General features: G+C 33.6%; 1 protein-coding gene and 1 long non-coding RNA gene across 2 annotated transcripts in view; one reads left to right on the top strand and one right to left on the bottom strand.

Moving 5' to 3' along the window:
- LOC108054886 (uro-adherence factor A) overlaps nucleotides 1–20531 on the bottom strand; it is a 234497-nt gene that overhangs the window by 25406 nt on the left and 188560 nt on the right. The gene's annotated exons all lie outside the window — the stretch shown is intronic.
- Nucleotides 5591–6543, top strand: LOC138912021 (uncharacterized). The gene is made up of 3 exons (XR_011417654.1): nucleotides 5591–5736; nucleotides 5786–6023; nucleotides 6080–6543. It is a non-coding gene; the product is annotated as an uncharacterized lncRNA (long non-coding RNA).

Raw genomic sequence — 20531 nt, 5'->3', positions numbered from 1 at the left:
CAAATTCCTCGCCTAGATGGTCATAGTTTATATTTTAAAGTCCTTAAAAATTATTGTTTTGTCAAGGACCGGTAAGTCAAAGTTATACGTCAAGAAGATTGGGTCATGTTTAGAGAAGGACGGCATATTCAACGGCATATTACTTTTCCAATGTTGGTCACAAAAAAAAAAAAAATCTAACAGTGTGTTGCTTGAATTGGTAAAATGTGTTGGAAAGGATGAGTTCACCAGGTTTATTCCTAGTGATTCAATGCTATTTTTTAGATGGGTTTCTCTATCACTATTAAAATTACCTGCTAAAATGTTATTATTATGATAATTAACTGAGACATTTGACAGCAAATTGATGAGATCATCGTAGTTGACATTAAAATGAGGGCGATATGTACACTAGGGCGGTCCACATGTGTATGGAAATTTTTAAGGTCTGCGAATTGGTTTCAAAGTTTATCACCCATACGCACTGTTGCTTTCGATCAAAAAGTTTTTCTGATCAAGGTGGCATAGATATCAACAATTCAGTTGATGTTTTGCTCTCCTTTTTTTTTACCAATTCTTCCAACGAAATTCATAATTTGACAAGACAAGAAATGGGAGAGCGATTTTTTTCGACCAAATTCGAACTGTTATACATGTCGTATGAGTAATTTTAAAGCAAACTTTGAAGACGTTTCGCAAGGTCTAAATCTCGAAAAAAAATGTTTTGTTTTCACATACATTTTTTGCATACTTTAATATACCATGTTAAGGGGTGAGAAAAAAATTCCATTTTTTTGACCGCCCTAATGTACACCCAATTAATATTTTTTCGGATTTATTTCGGCTACTAATTTCCAGAAATAAATATTCTATTCCACTGTTCTCACGATGTTTACATATAGACTTGGTAGCTAATTTATTGCTGACATAAATTGCGACTGTCACGATCTGCACGAAAAAGATCACACGACAATAACATATCACATAAATTCGGGACAAACCATGTTCCAGAAACACATATATCATCTACGCACGAAATTACAAACAAATATCTAAATTCTTAAATTTTCTTAGTCAGACCTTGCGCATTAATATGACAGATTTTAAGGCCGGATCTCTGCTTCGTAAGAACCCTTAATAAGGCAAACGTATTCGATTGATGTGTGTCCAAATGATCACCCATTTTGTATAAATGTGAGAATAAATAAGAATTAATTAATTATTAAACCCATGTAACGAAGAAAATTTGAAAATTAAAAGTATTTACTCACGAAATAAATTACTAGCGATATTATTCGCCAGATTTGTAGAAGCTGTCATCTCTGAAAGCTCCCTCTCGGTCTGCACGCACAGAGCATTCTCTCCCCTCACTTAGCTTTACAAATACTTCTCCGCGCCGAGAGAAAACAGCTGTTAGGCGCCTATGCTTCTTGAGACGCATTGCAACTTTAAACAACTCATTTTTTGGTTTTGTCAGCTGTTCATTTAAGTATATAAATGCAGGCGAGTCAAGACCTATAAGCTTTAAACTTAATTGTGTTTTTGTAGACCGCCGGTATGACCCAATTGCTCGTAATAATAATGCCTTTTCGCGCACGTGATGCATTGTAATAATATTTACCGGATCCACGATAGAGCTGACCGCTTGGCGGGTACGTACGCGGAAAATCGATCTTATTTTCGGTGGAGGTGTAATGTAAAACAGAGCTTATGGAAAAGTGTTTTGAGGTTCTCGTCTTCCACACGCGGAACCCTATGCCAGCGTAGATCGCAAGCAATCCGAAAGCCAATTTTCAACCCTTCCATCTTTTGCTCCTCTCGCTCTCTTGACCGACGTTTCTCTCTTCTTCTTCAAATTGTCATGATGAGCCCTGCTTACATTCGGTCTGCATCGCTCAAAGGACTGCATGTAAATATATATGTATGTACGTGTTTCTCCCGTATTTCTCTCTCTCTCTTTGAAATTCGATTTTCCACCTTTCCATCTTCGTGTTCTACCTGTCTTGCTCCTCTGTCTCGGTCCTTTGTCCAACGTGTTTGTATTTTGGGTATTATTAACCTTACATTATTTAAAACAAGAAAGGAAGCTACCTTCGGCCAGCCGAAGCTTATATACCCTTGTAGATAAAGTAATGCTTACTCGGTGCAGTTCCAGGAATTCCAATTTTGTTTTTAAGTAGTCAATAATCAAAACGCCTACTTCCTACAAAGATACAATGAATTTTCTTATATTTGTTTGAATTTTTCTATGGGATTCTTAAGATATAGTGGTCTGATCCGGCTCGCTCCGATATATGTACTACCTGCAATAGAAAGAAGACTTTCGGGAAAGTTTTATCGCGATAGCTTTTAAACTGAGAGACTAGTTCGCATAGAAACGGACAGACGGACAGACGGACAGACGGACATGGCTAGATAGACTCGGCTATTGGTGCTGATCAAGAATATAAATACTTTATGTGGTCGGAAACGTCTCCTTCACTGCGTTGCAAACATCTGATTGAAATTATAATACCCTCTACAAGGGTATAAAAAAGTTTTTTATCTAAAAACAAATTTTTTACATCCCGATCTATGTTTTTTCAGATGAAGGAAGGGGAAAAAGAGGTTTTTTTATGCCTGCAACTACATACTGAGTTTTGTGATCACCTTATGTCATATGAAGATCAACAGATCTTGGGTTATACAATAGTTAAACTTTGTGAATGTAATACACCACCATTAATAACTCATACGCTAAATAATAAATCTTATCTTAAGTGAAAAATTTTATATTTAATGTTAAATGTTAAATTAAGCCTCCTTCACCAAGTCCCCAATATTTGAAAATTTTGTTGTGCAATTGTGACGTCACGGCTTTCACATATGTATGTATGTATGCTCTACTAGCGCACTTTGCATTAAGTCGTATATGTATGTATGTATGTCCTGCTGTCGCACTTTAAGTGTGACCGTGGAAGGGGAAAAATCAAAATACCACAGTCGAAGCACATTTAAAACGCGCGGCTAAAAATCGATTATATCGCAAATCTTTTCTTTTGCGCCCTTTTTTTTAGGTAAATGTTAAATTTTAAAATATATACAGAAATCCCATTAAACTGAATTTTTTAACAGTCGAAATTATCCTTAAATTGCTTATATTTTAAAAATGCAAAAACCCGATCAGCAAAATATTTATTAGTTTTCAAACCCCATTTTTGGGGACTTATTTCATTTTTCTTATGACAGAAAATAGGTCTAAGTGTGCCAGGCAACGCCTGACAGGTATCACATCATAACCTAGCCTTGGTTTACTAGTAAGTCGCTCATTTCGCTTATTTACATTGCGCGACGTGTACGTGAACTATGGAGTGCGAGAGAATTATAGGTCTACGCCGAACTGGCCATTTGTTTTATGTTAGAGAGCAAAAAATGTTGTATATGAAAAAATCGAGTTATAATAATATAACAAAACTAGAATGCCGAAAAAAAACTTTCCGCGCTCGGTTAAATCTTTTGGAAAACGGTACCTGCGAACTGCCTACAAAATTTATTGAACATAACCATGAAAACGAGGAAGAGGCGTATTTAAAAATAATGGCTCTAAATGATATGAAACAACAATGTTCTAACGTAAATGGCGTTCTAGGAGCAGAAAATAGTGCCATCAATTGCATTCGATCAGCGTATCGTAATACCTGCGAAAGGTATTTATTGATATTGTGCTTATGCAACTTTATAAAATATTAATTATTTTGTAGGTTCCCAGAAGATACAAAAACATTGAGTTTGGCAAAATTCGACGCGGCTTACAATATATCGCTAGCCAAACCTTCATTACTTCACCTCAACTTCCAGTGCAAGTTATAGAGGCATTCAATTTTGAGCATGTGTGGACTTCTTTTGGTCTAACCAAGGATATGTCAAATCCACTGCCATTCTTTACCGCTTGTATATTCGAGGAGGAAAAACAAGCTTTTTGCATATTTTCCTCTTTAAAAATAATAAGTGGAATAAAAGAAAACATACCTCCACAGAATAGAAGATTCCTAATGGATGGAACTTTTAAAATAGTTCCAAAAGGGTGCTTTAAACAGCTACTTGTTATTTATATTCAATATTTTGAGGAGGTAAATAACTGCATTTTTTCCAAACAAATAGAATATTAATGAATTCATAAATATATAATATTTAACATGCTTAACGATGCACACTGGGCCAGCCGATCAGATTTTTGGCCAAAAATACGTTTTTCTTTTTTAAGAAAATGACCAAATTGAGTTTGGGATCCTTTTTATAATACATTAAACTAATTTATGCCAAAGTTTCAAAGAATTCGGGCAAGTAGTTTTCTTTTACCATATTTTCAAAGTGAAAAATTCATAAAATATTGATGGAAATGAAAAAAAATTTAGAAGTCAAAGATGCTGATGTTGCTGTTCGACTTCTTTCCGAAACTTGCAGAAGGGATTATTTTCAACAAGTAAAAAATATAATATAGCTCGTATGTCTTACTTGTTTGCTAAAATAAATGTAATTGTTAATTTTTACGCTTTTTTTCAGCAAATGAGTACTTTGCTTTTCGAGTGCCTTCGAGTGCCATCCCCAAATTAGTTCATTCCTTCAAAAAAAAATTCGTTGATCAATTTACTAAAAGCGTAGCCCACCGACTCGATGCGGTTTTGCCTAAGTTTTCGGTAATTTAAGTTTTAATTGAAGGCTTAACTCGAAGTCGAGCTATTTTGAAGAGCTTAGCTAAGAGAGCCCAAGAGTATGCCATACTTTATTTCTTCAGGTTTTGGTGAACATTATGCGCTCAAAAATTTGATTTTAGTGTGACTAACATCTAAAATCTACTTTTTACGTACACTAATCGATTATGGTATTTTCCAAACCTATATCTATCTATTTAATCAGGACTATGCAAATAAAAATGTAGCATACTTTTGTGATGACTTCAGAATATGTCAAATTAACATTAAACAAATCAAAAAACAATATTTTAAACAATTTTTTTTACATAATTAGATTATATAAAACTTAAAAGGTAACAAGAACAAAAAAATAGAAATTTTTTTTAAATCGATTGTTTGATAAACGTTGATGTGGGAGTCTCCGAAAGTTGCAGTTTTTAACGGTTCATAAATCTTAAACGACATAATATTTTTTAGTGAGGTTAATTTTTTTTAGTTTGTTTTATCTCATACTTTATTGTTTTCGAAAATGAAAGAACTGCGTCTTCTAGTTATTTTTTTAAAAATAAAAAACCGAAAAGTACGTAAAATTTTCCGACTTTGGTCTGGATTATCTATATCATATAAAATTCCAAGAAATTTTACTTTTAGTTCGTTGGAAAGTTCAATCTTTTAAGAAAAAAACGCAAAAAACTGCATCCTTCTAACTGTCCTAGGAAAGAAATTACAGATTTTTGGCCAAAAAATTAACTTTCTGGCCCAGTGTGCGATGCAAAGGTCAAGCTGCGCAGCTTGATATTGAATAAATATGATTTCATATATACTTATGGGTAATATTATAGACTTTTTGCTTTTTATAAGTTCTTGGAAGTTGAGGGTGTTAAGAATTAAACCTTTTCTTCTTATTTCCAGTATTTTTCATTTTAATGAATAAAAAAAATAAAAAATTTTATGAAGAATTATTACAATATATCAAAGAAAATGTATTCGATTTGGAGCCTTCAACAATAATAACAGATTATGAGGCAGCCATGAGAAAAGCCATCCGAAATGTGTATCCCACAGTTAAAACTGTTGGTTGCTGGTATGTAAAATGCCGTTTTTATTTTCGATTACATTTTTTTCGTTTTAAGGTTCCATTTTTGCCAAGCATTAAGAAGAAATATGAGCAAACGCAAGTCCTTGCTAGAATTTATTAGGAATTCAAAACTAGCTAGTTCGGATTTTCACAAAATATTGGCTTTACCATTGCTACCTCCGTATTTAATTGAAAGCGCTTTTCACGAAATCAAGATTCGAATTTTTATGTTTGATGTTGACAACGATTTTCGCAATTTTTTAACTTATTTCGACAAGCAGTGGATTAAGAAGGTAACACCTCTTAACGTAAAATATTAAAAATATTACAATTCTGAAATTGTAATTAGGTGGGCTGCAATAACTTTTCAGTGTATAAGGAAAATACTCGCACGACAGCAGCTGTGGAAGGATACAATGGTGTTTTAGGGCGTTCTGTGTTGCCAAATGGCAATTTCTTTAAATTTGTTAAAGTTATTCGGGACGAGGAATACTTTAAAAGTCGCCAATTTATACAACTAACTGAGAGTGGAGGTTCTTCGACACATAAAAGACGAAAGGAGAATATTGAAAAAGATAAAAAGATTAAGGAAGCAACATTGCCATTGGAGGAAGGAAAGCTAAATGCAGCTTCCTTTCTTTCTCGGATGGTGTATAAGGATAATGACATTTGTGCCAACATGATGGAAAAAGAGAACATTTTTGATGATGTAGATGCCGATTCGGCAGACGAAAATTCAGATGAGGAGGAAGCCGCTACCCTGCAAGCATTTTCTATCGCGGAAGTCACTATTTAGTGACGTCTAGAAGATGAAAACGATCGTCCGCGATATCGCATTCGGATCGCCGAAGTCACCCCCGTCGGGAAGAACTGTTCCACTACGGCGACACTTCCCGAAGTCACTTCTGAGTGACTCCTAGAAGTGTCGCGGAAGTCACTTCCAGAAGTGACTTCGGCGACGCTTCTAGAAGTGCCGCCGTAGTGGAACATTTCTTCCCGACGGGGGTGACTTCTGCGATCCGAATGCGATATCGCGGAAGTCACTTCCAGAAGTGACTTAGGCGACACTTCTAGAAGTGCCGCCGTAGTGGAACAGTTCTTCCCGACGGGGGTGACTTCGGCGATCCGAATGCGATATCGTGCAAGTCACTTGTAGAAGTGTCGCCGAAGTCACTTCTGGAAGTTACTCAGAAGACACTTGTAGACGATACCTAGAAGACTCTTTCCCAATTGGAAAATATGTTTTTTGTGCTCATTCTTCATGTTTATTCTTTCAATACATTTATTTAAATATATAGTTACAAAAGCATTGCGGCATGTAAGCACGGTCCATAAGCTTGTAGGAAATAGTGTTGTATTATTTTATTTAATTCCAGTTCCGTGTTCCGTCTATGAAAATGCTTAAAACAACAACAAAATAATTAATATTGTGTCATATAAAAATCGGAGAAGGTATTTACCTTTTATAATTAAATAAGTGGAGTATAGTTAAGTTTTCGGTTTACCCAGAGTTTCACGCCAAGTAATTCCTTTTGCTTTCGGAGGACAGCCTTGTACACGCTCATTTCTGGATTTCTCCAATCACTTTAATTTTTGATGTAAATAAATATTGTATTTTATTTATATTCCACCGGTATGTAATATTTAAAAAATAACGGGTTCACTCCGCATTTCATAACAAACACAGAAACTTAGAATAAATCGCACTGATCACAAAGAAATCTCGAAACGAACTGACGCTCGAATTCAAAATACAAAGTGCGTAGGTCAAAGAGAAAAAAGGGTAGTTTTCAGGTATAAAGAGAGAGCCAAGAGCGGACTGTACCCCAAAGACTTCAAAAAAATAAAACCAAATTCCTTTCTATCTTCAATTTAACTTCCAGAAGTGAATTGGAAGATGTTTTTTTCCCATTGGTTTTGTTTTTGTAAAATGTGTTCTATCGCCTTTTCGTCGCCCAAAAGTGTCTCAGAAGTTACTTCTTCGCGATCGCAAGCCTTTTTAGGTAGTCAAATGTGATCTATCGCCATTCTATCGTCCAGAAGTGCCTCAGAAGTTACTTCTTCGCGATTTTAACCCTTTTTAGGTAGTCAAATGTGTTTTATCGCCATTCTATCGCCCAGAAGTGCCTCAGAAGTTACTTCCTCGCGATTTGAACCCTTTTTGTTTTTGTAAAATGTGTTCTATCGTCTTTCTATCGCCTAGAAGTGTCTTAGAAGTTACTTCTCCACGACCGTAACCCTTTTTGTTTTTGTAAAATGTGTTCTATCGTATTTTAATCGTCCAGAAGTGACCAAGAAGTGACTTCTTCGCGATAGATGTATATTTTGTTTTTGTAAAATGTGTTCTGTCGTGTTTCTATCTTCCAGAAGTTACTAAGAAGTGACTTCTGGACGATAGGCGATAGAAATATCGCCCGTTTGCTTGCAGGGTAATAATCCGATAGCAACAACTGACGATCGTAAATGTGTGGTTTGTTTGGACTTGGTTCCAAATATTTTATTTTTTCCATGCAAACATTTAAAAACTTGCGCTGAATGTCATCTAAAACTACAAGCAGAAGCAATTGCAAGTAACTTAGAGCATTACAAGTGCCCTTATTGCAGAAAAGATGTTAAAGATACCATGCTAGTCTTTATTTAATTTTAAATAATTTAAAAAGAAAACGTAAAATACACACATCAAAAGAACTAAAACAAATTTGGGGTGTTATTTTTTTTTTTTGAATTGGGAACTTATATTTCATATGAAATAACTCCCCAAACCTTTTGGGGCCTTATTTCATTTTTTTTGTACTGCCGACTTTTTGGGATTGGGGAGTTATTTCGTTTTTTAAATTGGGGACTTATTTCTTATGAAACAACTCCCCAATTTTTGGGGCCTTATTTCATTTTTTTTTGGGGACTTATTTCTTGGGGACTTATTTCGCAGAGCCGACACAATATGAATAAGCCAAAAAATTATTTTTTTACAAACACAATCCCTAGATATGTGCGAGTGTTTGCATTGCAGCTGACTAAGGAAGTGATATTCGCTTAAATTCAAATTTATGATAATACAGATATCCTTTTGCTAAAATATTATTTCATTTACATTTCCACAACAGATTTAAGACACATTTTTGTGTTTTAAATTTTCAATCGCCATAAAAATATTAAAAGGACACTAAATATTCAAATCAATTCATTCTATTCTCTCTTTCTTACATGTGCCATACATTGTTTAAATAAACGGAAATGTTTAAACAATTTGATTCACGACATCCCCTTCCACCCGATTTTCTGTCTTTATACCCTTGCAGAGGGTATTATGATTTCAGTCAGAAGTTTGCAACGCAGTGAAGGAGACGTTTCCGACCCCATAAAGTATATATATTTTTGATCAGCATCACAAGACGAGTCGATCTAGCCATGTCCGTCTGTCCGTCTGTCCGTCCGTCTGTCCGTCTGTCTGTTTCTTCGCAAACTAGTCTCTCAGTTTTTGAGCTATCGGGACGAAACTCTCGCAAAAGTCTTCTTTCTATTGCAGGTAGTATATATGTCGGAGCCGACCGGATCGGACAACTATATCTTATAGCTCCCATAGGAAGGATCGGAAAAAAAAACTTTAAAAAATTCTAGCTTCGGTGTTTTTTGAAATATTACCTTCTACTTTTGGGGATGTTATTTTTTAAATATTTCTGAATTTCGAATTAATTATTTAAAAAATCGGACTACTATATCATACAGCTGCCATAGGAACGATCGAAAAATTAATGGAAAAGTAATAGGAAATAAATTCTAGCTTCTTTGGTTTTTATTGTAGTATCTTCTACTCTAGGATATGACTCTTTTTAAATATTTCCGAATTTCAATTTTAATTTGATCAAAATCGGACGATTATATCATATAGCTGCCATAGGAACGATCGGAAAATTATTGAGAAATATTAGAAAATTGAACATTTTTGCGATTTGTTAATTAATAGGAATGATCTGCAAGGGTATATAAGTTTCGGCTGGCCGAAGCTAGCTTCCTTTCTTGTTTTTAATATAATTCTAATCAGCGTGGAAAATGAAAGACAACCAGGGACCGCAACAGTTGTAACTTATAAGTTTTACTTTAAAAGTCATTGATTACTCGTTACTCACCACCTTATATTTAAAAGTCATAAAGTAACTGTTATTTTAGAATTTTAAAATAAAAGTCAGAGAATAACAGTTATAGTAACAACAGTAATAACCAAAAAAATAGAAAGTCTTCCGTAACTTTTATTTATGAAATAAAAATATCTGTTATTGTGCGACTGAAAAACAAAAGGTCCAAAATATCTCTTGCCGAAGGCGTCACAAAATTTCATCTGTTGAAATTCGGTTGCAATTTGTACTTATGTTGTTATGGTGGCAATTTGTATTTTCCTATATACATGAATTCTTTAATACAACGACACCGCGAATTCTTTAGGGCAAGAGGAACAAATATTGACCATCGCACTATGGGGAAAAAGTCCGTTTTTTTGGCATAAACTCTAGTTTTAAAGGTTGAGCCAGGGTTCGGAAAATAACACACAAAGTACTGTACAAATGTATAATACTTGAAAATGATTGATACGCACAGTATACTATTCTTTGTGTATTATACATGTGTGAAATAGAATGTGAAGTATTCTATTTAAATAAAATACACGAGAAAAATACATGTATTTTATTTTGACATGTACAATAAGTTTCTGTGAAATAGAATGTGAAGTATTCTATTTAAATAAAATACACGAGAAAAATACATGTATTTTATTTTGACATGTACAATAAGTTTCTGACACTGTTAACACTTAACATTCTTATTAAAAACTTGTAAAACCTTAATGTATAAACCGAGAAATTAGGAGATGATGGTCTCATCTATCACTTAGAGGCTTTATCATACAAGATAAAAAACCGCGAATTCTTGAGGAGATGATGGTCATTTACATATTTACTTGAATAACAGCATTCCCAATGGCGCTTTATCATTGATGAAAAACCGCCAATCCTCAGAAGGTGATGACCATTGTATATATTCACTCGTATAACTGCATCACCAACTGCGCTTTATCATAAAAGATGAAAAACCGCGATTTCTTTAGGAGATATGGTCATTTATATAACAGCATCACGGGGAATAGTTGTTATTGTCTGTTAAGTATAAACAAAACAGTGATGTATGAAATCAGAATTATTTCGTACACGTCAGAAATAAAGTACTCGACTTCATGTTCATGTCAGAGTAAAATACATGTATTTTTCTCGTGTCTTTTATATAAGTAGAATACTTCACATTATTATTTCACACATGTATAATACACAAGGAAAAGTATACTGTGCGTTAGAAATGTTCATGTACTATACATATCAGGGACCGTAACTGTTATAAGTTTTATTTTAAAAATCACACTTTAACAGTTATTTTCTAATTTTTAAAGTAAAACTCAAAGAATAACTGTTATTTTTTGAGTTTTATAATAAAAGTTGACAAATAACAGTAATTCGTCGAGATCACAAATAAAACTAAAACTTGATTTTAAGCGATTTTGTGGGTAAAATAAATTTAAAAAAAATATAGTTATAAAATATGCGCGGTTGCCTTTTGTAATAAATTTTTAGTAAGTTATATAAAACATAGTTAGCATGTTTTTTTTAATTATTTCATTTTTTCAAAAATGTTAAGGGAATAACTGTTATTCATAAAAATCAACAAATAACAGTTATTTTTTGAGTTTTATTATAAAAGACTATAAATAAAAATCATTACGGATTTTTAAACTACAATGGCTAATAAAAATAGTGGTGTATTTAAAAAAATGTTATGACCCTTCTAAGTGCGTGATTTTTTTTGTAAGAAAAATTTACAATAACAGTTATTTTCGGTCCCTGATACATATGTATCGTTTTCCTCTATCATAGAGCCTTGAAAATTATAATATATACCTTAGCATACCTTGACGTAAATTTTCCATATTTTTGTTTATTTGTAGCCCTCTAAACACTTTGCAGGCCGTTGGGAAACTTTGAAGTAAAACAAGGGATAACGCTACAGTCGGGTTGGTGTCCCGACTATTTAATACCCGTCACTCAGCTAAAGCGAACGCTGTACTCGGGTTGGTGTCCCGACTATAATCGTAACTCAGCTAAAGGGGAGTGCGAGGGAGATAGATATATAAATTTTGATTGCGTATAACTTTTTAATGAATGGTCCGATTTGAAAAATGTCTTCTACATTTCGATAGGTATAAATATACACAACAAAATTGCATTTATTTTTTTCGCTCGGCTAAAATAAACTTGCGCTGCGTAGGAAGCCAAAGAATATGTGTGGGAAATCTCAACCTTCTAGCTTTTGTAGTTTCCGAGATCTCAGCGTTCATACAGACGGAGAGTCGGAGAGACGGACAGACGGACAGACGGAGAGACGGACAGACGGACATGGCTAGATCGACTCGGCTAGTGACCCTGATCAAGAATATATATACTTTATGGGGTCGGAAACGCTTCCTTCTAGCTGTTACATACTTTTGCACGAATACAATATACCCTTTTACTCTACGAGTAACGGGTATAATTAGCGCGTTTTTTCTTCGAGATGAGCACGTTAATCGATAGACTTTGATCGGCTACAGCAAATTATAGGTGGCGCGTAAAATTTTTTTAAAAATTGTTCTAAAAAGTTTAACCATTTTAATATAAAACATTGTCATCATTGTGTTGATGAATTTGTGTATTCTTTTGGTTCTTTTGGTTAGCAAAAAAATAGACTAAAAATTGTATGATTGATGGTCAATATTCGTTCCTCTTCCCCTAAAGAATTCGCGGTGTCGTTGTATTTTAGAATTCATGTATATAGGTAAATACGAATTAGAGCCCTGCATGAATGGATCCAATGAATTATTTTTAATTTTTTTTGTTATATGAATGAATTAATTAGAATTTTTGAGTTTAATAGAATTGAATGAATTTGAATTTTGAGTTTAATAGAATTGAATGAATGAATGGCATGAATTCCGAAATAATTCAAACGACAATTTATTTTGAAGAAGAAAGGGCCATAATTTTGTGATTAAATCTGCCTGAATTTTATTTACTATGCAGTTAACATTGATTTGTTAAAAATTATCCACTTTTTGTTCTCAAAAGAAAACAGAAAAAAAATCTGGAAAATTCAAAAAATTCATAAAATAATTCATTCAATTCATTCAATTCGAAATGAATTAGAACAACATTCAATTTATTTCATATAGAATTGAATTAAACAAATCAGAAATTTCATGGCATACTATGATAAAACAAAAATTGAATGATTCATGCAAGGCTCTAATACGAATTGCCACCATAACAACATAAGTACAAATTGCAACCGACTTTCAACAGATGAGATTTTGTGACGCCCTTGGCAAGAGATATTTCGGACTTTTTGTTTTTCAGTCGCAGAATAACAGATATTTTTAGACTTTTATAATAAAAGTCGTGAATAAATGTTACGGAAGACCTTTATTTTTTTTGTTCAGAAAATAACTATTATTCTCTGACTTTTATTTTAAAAGTCTGAAATAACAGTTACTTCATGACCAATTTTAAAAATGTTAACATTTTTTAGGTCATTGCGGATATGAATAGGCCGCATTTAATTGGCTTTATGATAATACCCGTTACTCGTAGAGTAAAAGGGTATATTGTATTCGTGCAAAAGTATGTAACAGCTAGAAGGAAGCGTTTCTGACCCCATAAAGTATATATATTCTTAATCAGGGTCACTAGCCGAGTCGATCTAGTCATGTCCGTCTGTCTGTCCGTATGAACGCTGAGATCTCGGAAACTACAAAAGCTAGAAGGTTAAGAATTTTCACACATATTCTTGGGCCTCCTACGCAGCCGAGCGCCACGCCCCCTCTAATGCCCACAATCGCCCACTAACGATTTTAAAATATGTCCTGTGCCCACATCTTTAAAGATTTCCGAGAAGTATAAATGCAATTTTGTTGTGTATATTTATACCTATCGAAATGTAGAAGACATTTTTTAGATCGGACCATTCATTCAAAAATTAAACGCAATCTAAATTCTTTATATATCTATCTCCCTCGCACTCACTTTAGCTGAGTTACGATTATTAGATATTCGGTACACCAACCCGAGTACAGCGTTCGCTCTCCCTTTGTCTGAGTGACGGGTATTAGATAGTCGGGACACCAATCCGACTATAGCGTTCTCTCTTGTTTTTTCTCAAATTTTTAGTGTTATTCTAAGCGTATGATTTTTATACCCTTGCAGAGGGTATTATAATTTTGGACAGAAGTTTGTATCGCAGTGAAGGAGACGTTTCCGACCCCATAAAGTATATATATTCTTGATCAGCATCACTAGACGAGTCGATCTAGCCATGTCCGTCTGTTTCTACGCAAACTAGTCTCTCAGTTTTTAAGCTATCGGCTTGAAACTTTCGCAAAAGTCTTCTTTCTATTGCAGGTAGTATATAAGTCGGAACCGACCAAATCAGACAAAATCGGAAAAAAAAACAAAAAAATTCTAGCTATATATATTTTTTTTTTACCCTTGCAGAGGGTATTATAATTTTGGTCAGAAGTTTGTAACGCAGTGAAGGAGACGTTTCCGACCCCATAAAGTATATATATTCTTGATCAGGATCAATAGGGGAGTCGATATAGCCATAAAATATTTTGTTGTTTATTAATTCATGTTGCTATTCTAGTCCAGTTTTCATTCGTAAAATCTGTAAGGGTATTAAAACTTCGGCTTGCCGAAGTTAGCTTCCGTCCTCGTTTCGATTAAAAATAATAAAATAACTGTTATTTTCGGTCCCTGAAGAAAACCGAAATACTGAAACAAATTAAATTTCTAAAATGTGGTTAGTATCGAATTGATTTTCTTGATGCCTTTCTTGACATTGCTTCATATAAATTTTGGTTTCCCTTATAAGAGTTGTCTACTACTGATACCACCCCAAAAAACCCCAGTTGCAAAATCGTTAAAAGTATTTGGTTTTTATTTACCTTTACCTTTTAGGTAATTAGGTAATTGTCGGCAATTCCTAAAGCATTTGAACGCATTATTACTTCTCATTTGCAACATTTATGTTCCTCACTAATATCACCGTGTCAGCATGGTTTTGTTAAGCGTAGATCGACCACCACCAACCTTCTTGAATTGCCATCTATAGTAATAAATTGATTTAAGAATAAATGCAGACGTAATATATACACTCAAAATAAATTTTACGCTAAATTTTAGAAAAAAACCATTAAAATTTCTTTTTTCTAAATACAAGAAAGTTATTTCTAAATCTAAGGAAATTTTTCTTAAGTCAAGAAAGTTTTTCTCAAATCTAGGAAGTTTTTCTTAAATGTAGAAAATGGTTGCCATGAACTAAAATCACCCTAAAATCTAGAAAAAATGCCCTTAAAATTAGAAATTATTTTCTGAAAAATAGAAAGGCAAACGAAAATAATAAAATATTTCGGCAACACCTTTTCTAAAAATGAGTGCCCTAACCCTAAAATTAAACCAACCCTAAATAGTAGAAACATTTTCTAAAAAGTAGAAATTTTTTCTAAAAAATAGAAATATTTGTTTTCACATGCTCTGGCACATCAAAATGTTCAATGCCAGAACTTGTTAGCTGCCGGTCGGCTGTACTCGTGGCGCAGACGGTTAAAGCACTTAGTTAGCAATCGAATCGACGCGGGTCCCAGAGCAAAATTTTTTAACATTTTTTTTATTTTTTTTTTTAATGTTATTTTATTTTTCTTTTTATTTATTTTTTTACTTTTTTTTTATTCCTTTTTTTATTGATGGCAAGCGGTAAACTAAAAATAATTAGGTTTATATCCAGCTATTTACTATATACTACAAATAATATAAAGTTTAAGTGCTACTATGGCCCAGTATGTAGGCCATTCGCTCCTAAATGTAAGTTTTTTTCATGAAGATAAAATATTAACTAATCATGATTTATACATTCCCCCATTCCCCGCAGTCACGTAGTCCACATTTACAACCACATTTGGCTTTGGTTACATAAGAAATCCAAGCGCAAAATACATAATAATAAATACATAACCTTTAACATTCACAATATACAAGACACACAACGCACAGTGTAAGATTTTGCCAATCTAGGGGGACTTAAATCAGTAGGAGTCGTATTTTTAAAGATATCGGCTTCAAATTTTGAGTGAATATTCTAGTAAGCCCAACGATTATGTTGGACATAAAAAAATGGGCGTGGCACTTTTGGGGGCGTTAAAAATTGAAAAAAAACTGTTTTTTTTAAAGATAAAAACCCAAAAAAAAATATAAAAAAAAATGTTCGACATTTTTAACTATTTTCTTATTTTTTGTTATAATTTTCGCCAACTTAAAAAATTTTGTTTTTAATTTTTGGAGACCACTTTTTTTTTTTTTTTTTGAAAAATGTTGAATTTTGGTTATATGCTCATGTTTTTAGCTGTAGCTTCGATATTATAAACTGAGCAGCTGCAAATAAGGTTTTATATTAAATATAATTGATAAAAAAAGCAAAAAAACTTTGATCTATATTTTTAAGATTTTTTTTTATTAAATGGTAACAATTCAAACTTCATGTGTACATCGTCTAGTGCAGACAGTGACTCAAAAATGTCTTCTTGAGCACTTATCAGCCGTTTTACGGTATGATCAATAAGGGATTGTAAACTTATTTCAGCATAGGAATTTCTTACTTTTATACCAGTAGGATAGCATAACATTTTTGGCTCCTTAACGAGATCATAACATGGATATAATTTTGGACAGACTATTTTTGTGGTATTGTACTTCTATTTCTCAGAAGGGCAAGTGCTTGATCTGCTGAAAGGTGTTTTGCAGTGCTATTAGAAGATAATTTAGCTTTCTTAATTATAGTCCCCGTGGACGGAGGAGCATTTGGTAATTCATTAATTAATTTAGCTGAATCCCGTTTTCCTTCTGCCTGCAAAGCCTGCTCTGCAGCTGATAGCAATTGATCCTCATCTATCGTAGGCAACAATTCTTGGCTTTTCCTTTTTTGTGTTTTAGGAAAACACTCAGAAAAGACTTTTTGTGACCTCCCTCTTGTACTTGAGGTGGAAGCAATGACATCAATGCGACAGTCTTCGCCATTTAATGAGACCTGAAGGCCACTTGCATTATGAGCAAAAAACCTGGCTTTATCTCTCCTAGATTTCTCAAATCGGTTTTGAAACTCAAAAGACAGTGTAATTTCAATTTGGAGTGATCAATGTCATTGCCAATCACCATCACTGCGTGCTTTACAAGAGCGTTTCGCGGAGTGGTTTTTATGTTTTTCAACCAAACCTCGAAAAATGCAGCACGGCTTATTCACTCGTTTCTAAATAGAAGGTCTTTGGGCAAAATATGGGCAAGATTTTATTTTAGATTCTGAATCAGAATGAATGCATGCGAATGATGTATGTTCTGGTTGGATAGAATACGATAGAATAATATAAGTTTTTTTCCACCAAAAAACAGAAATATGAAAAAATACACTTACTTTTTGGCACTTTTTTCAAAAAATGAAAAAAAAATTTTTTTTGTCCCAAAAAAATTTGTTTGTTTTTAAAAGTGGATTAAGAATTGTCTAAAGTTTCTGGAAAAAATAACTTTTGGCTGCTCCCACTGATCACGCGATGCAATTGATAAGACTAAACTTTGTCAACTGTTGCTCGCTTCCCAGTGCAATTTTGCATGCATTTCTAAAGTCCAGCTTTAAAAACCGTTATCTCCCAAAAAAAATTATTTGTTTTGTTTTGTGCCTGTTTTTGTAATAGTTGAACATTTCTAAAAGTGCTGCTAAAAGCTCATCGACCTCAAAAATAGTTCAACTTTTGCTAAAAGTCCCGCTAGATTGGCAAAATCGTACACTGTGCAACGCCTGCATACGTACATAGGGAGGAGTACATAATATAAACGTATATAAAACAAGAGAAAACGCTATAGTCGGGTTGGTGTCCCGACTATTTAATACCCGTCACTCAGCTAAAGGAAGTGCGAACGCTGTACTCGGGTTCGTGTCCCGACTATAATCGTAGCTCAGCTAAAGGGAGTGCGAGGGAGATAGATATTTGTAGATATTTTGATTGCGTATAACTTTTTAATGAATGTAATGTGACAAACGATTTGTTCCTTAATGTAACATCTCCAAAAATCAATATTTTTTAAAAGTGTAAAAGCAGAAAGTTGCATATTTCAAAAAAAAATTTGGATTCGAAATTTCAACGTAGCCAAATCCCACAGCGTTTGGTGTAAACCATCCTTTTTACAAACAAAAAAATACATTTTTTTATATATTATTTACGGAAAGGTTATTTTCGATACGGAAAAGAAAAAAGTAATAAGATAATACCGAAACTTACAAAAAAAAAAAAAAAATGGTCAAAGTGTAAATTTTTTTTTTAATTAAATAAACTGACGTCACTATTAAAAACAACAATAAAACTGCAGCAGTAAATGTTATCTGTTATTATTATATTTTTTTTACAAATAATCAACGATAACAGTTAAAATTCTTGAATAAAAAAAGTTCGTCACAATACCCTACAAAAAGTTCGTCACGATACCCTACAAGGTAGACTTGGAGCAAAAACGGTGTCACTCTTTTTGCGAAAATTACCTCACGAACAAATTACGGGACTTCTTATTAATATTACTGTAAATACATTGTCGACACGATAAGGGGAGACGACTACATTTATTTGGAATTTTTGTCGTGACGTCATATATTAGATTCGACGAGTTCGTCACATTACCCTACTCGTCAAATTACCCTACACTCCCCTATAAATATACACAACAAAATTGCATTTATACTTCTCGGAAATCCTTAAAGATGTGGGCGCAGGACACATTTTAAAATCGTTAATGGGCGATTGTGGGCGTTAGAGGGGGCGTGGCACTCGGCTGAAACAAACTTGCGCTGCGTAGGAGGCCCAAGAATATGTGTGGAAAATCTCAACCTTCTAGCTTTTGTAGTTTCCGAGATTTCAGCGTTCATACAGACGGACATGGCTAGATCGACTTGGCTAGTGACCTTGATCAAGAATATATATACTTTATAGGGTCGGAAACGCTTCCTTTTACCTGTTACATACGTTTGCACGAATCTAATATACCCTTTTACTCTACGAGTAAGGGGTATAAAAATAAATCATGATTGAACGTGTTTTTTTGTTTTGTTTTTTATTTCTATTTTTAAGGAAAATTTCCTACTTTTAAGAAAATGTTACCCTTAAATTTAGAAAAATTACCCTAAGTTTTAGAAAACGGACCTCGAAAAAAATCAAAAATTTAGGAAAATGTTACCCTAAAATTTAGGGCGAGCTTGTCTTGAAGACAAAAGTAGGCCGATTTCCTTGACTTTAGGGTTAATTTTATTTTGAGTAATAACTTGAAGTAACTTCAAGTAGAATGGTAGGACTCACAGGGTTATATTTATGAGCGCTGTTTCTAAAACGATCTACGTGACAGTTGGAGTTCCTCGAGGTAGTCTTTTAGCCCTTTGCTGTTTACTTTGTTTATTAACGATTTTCCTTCTATCGTAGCAAATTCTCGTGTACTAATGTAAGCTGATGATGTTAAGCTTTATTTATCATATAAAGATATAGGGTCAGGTTTCAACTTACAATCAGATATAGATTGTTTTCAGGGATGGTGTGAGTACAACCTTTTAAATTTTAACTGCCTTAAATGCAACGTTATGACTTTTTATAGGGGTACTCCTACGTTTACGGGGGCCTAGTCAAAATGAAAATTTAATTCTGTTTGTCAGTTTGTCCGCTTGTAAGTTTGTCCAAAACAAGTTTCTTAAGTTCTGAAAATTTGATATGACGTTCATCACATCGATATAAAAAACTTTTGTTCTTGGAAAAACCCGCTGGTTTAGCGGAAAAACAGCTTTAAATACCAAAAACTCGGAAAGCCGTATCTTCTATACTACTTAAGCTACAGACTTGTGCTGCATCTCGTTTGAAAGGTATTTTTAAATGCTATAAGTGTGTAAATGTAATAGTAAAAAAGATATGAGCAAAAGAAAATTTTTTTTTTATTTTTTTTTATTTTTTTCAAAAACGGTTCTAACGATTTTTTTTAAACTTTAAACTGTATAGCCCTTGAGATTCCTTAAATTTTAAAAGTTATTCAGAAACGAAACTTTTGCCAGCCCAACACAACTAACGCTGCCTAAGCTGTATCCAAGCTGCATTTTAGGGTCATGGAATCATTTCGTATTCTATGACGTATACTATAATATTTTTCTCAAAAATAAAGTGAAATACCAGTATTTTTCTTTTGCAAATGCGGAGGGTCAAACGTGGTTTTAGGCATATAGTTTCTTGGCCAATATGTCTTAGAATGGTCCATTGATTATGTTCCGCCCAAACGATTTATATCTTTTTTCGCGTCCATATAAATGTTCGAAAGTCAAGGCTACTGAGATATTTTTCATCAAAAAACCAGTATTGTTCTCTTGCAAATGCGGAGGGTTAAACGTGGTTTCCAAGGCATAGTTTCTTTGGCAATGTTGCTTAGAATAGTCTATAGAATACGTTCCCCCCTACGATTTGTTGACCTCCAAATCGACCCACCCTAATCAACATGATATCAACATTTGTGACGAAAAATTATTACACTCGTCATTGAATAGACTTTCTAATATTTTCTCATTCGGCACGCTTCAATAGAAAACGCCTGTGAAGGGAAAAAGGCTGGAATAGTTTGTCTATTTATTGACGAGTGTAATAATTTTTCGTCACAAATGTTGAT

The sequence above is a fragment of the Drosophila takahashii genome, chromosome 2L (assembly GCF_030179915.1).
Source record: "Drosophila takahashii strain IR98-3 E-12201 chromosome 2L, DtakHiC1v2, whole genome shotgun sequence".
Classification (NCBI taxonomy): domain Eukaryota; kingdom Metazoa; phylum Arthropoda; class Insecta; order Diptera; family Drosophilidae; genus Drosophila; species Drosophila takahashii.
The sequence above is the reverse complement of the archived record's forward strand: the minus strand, read 5'-3'. Positions and strand labels throughout refer to the sequence as shown.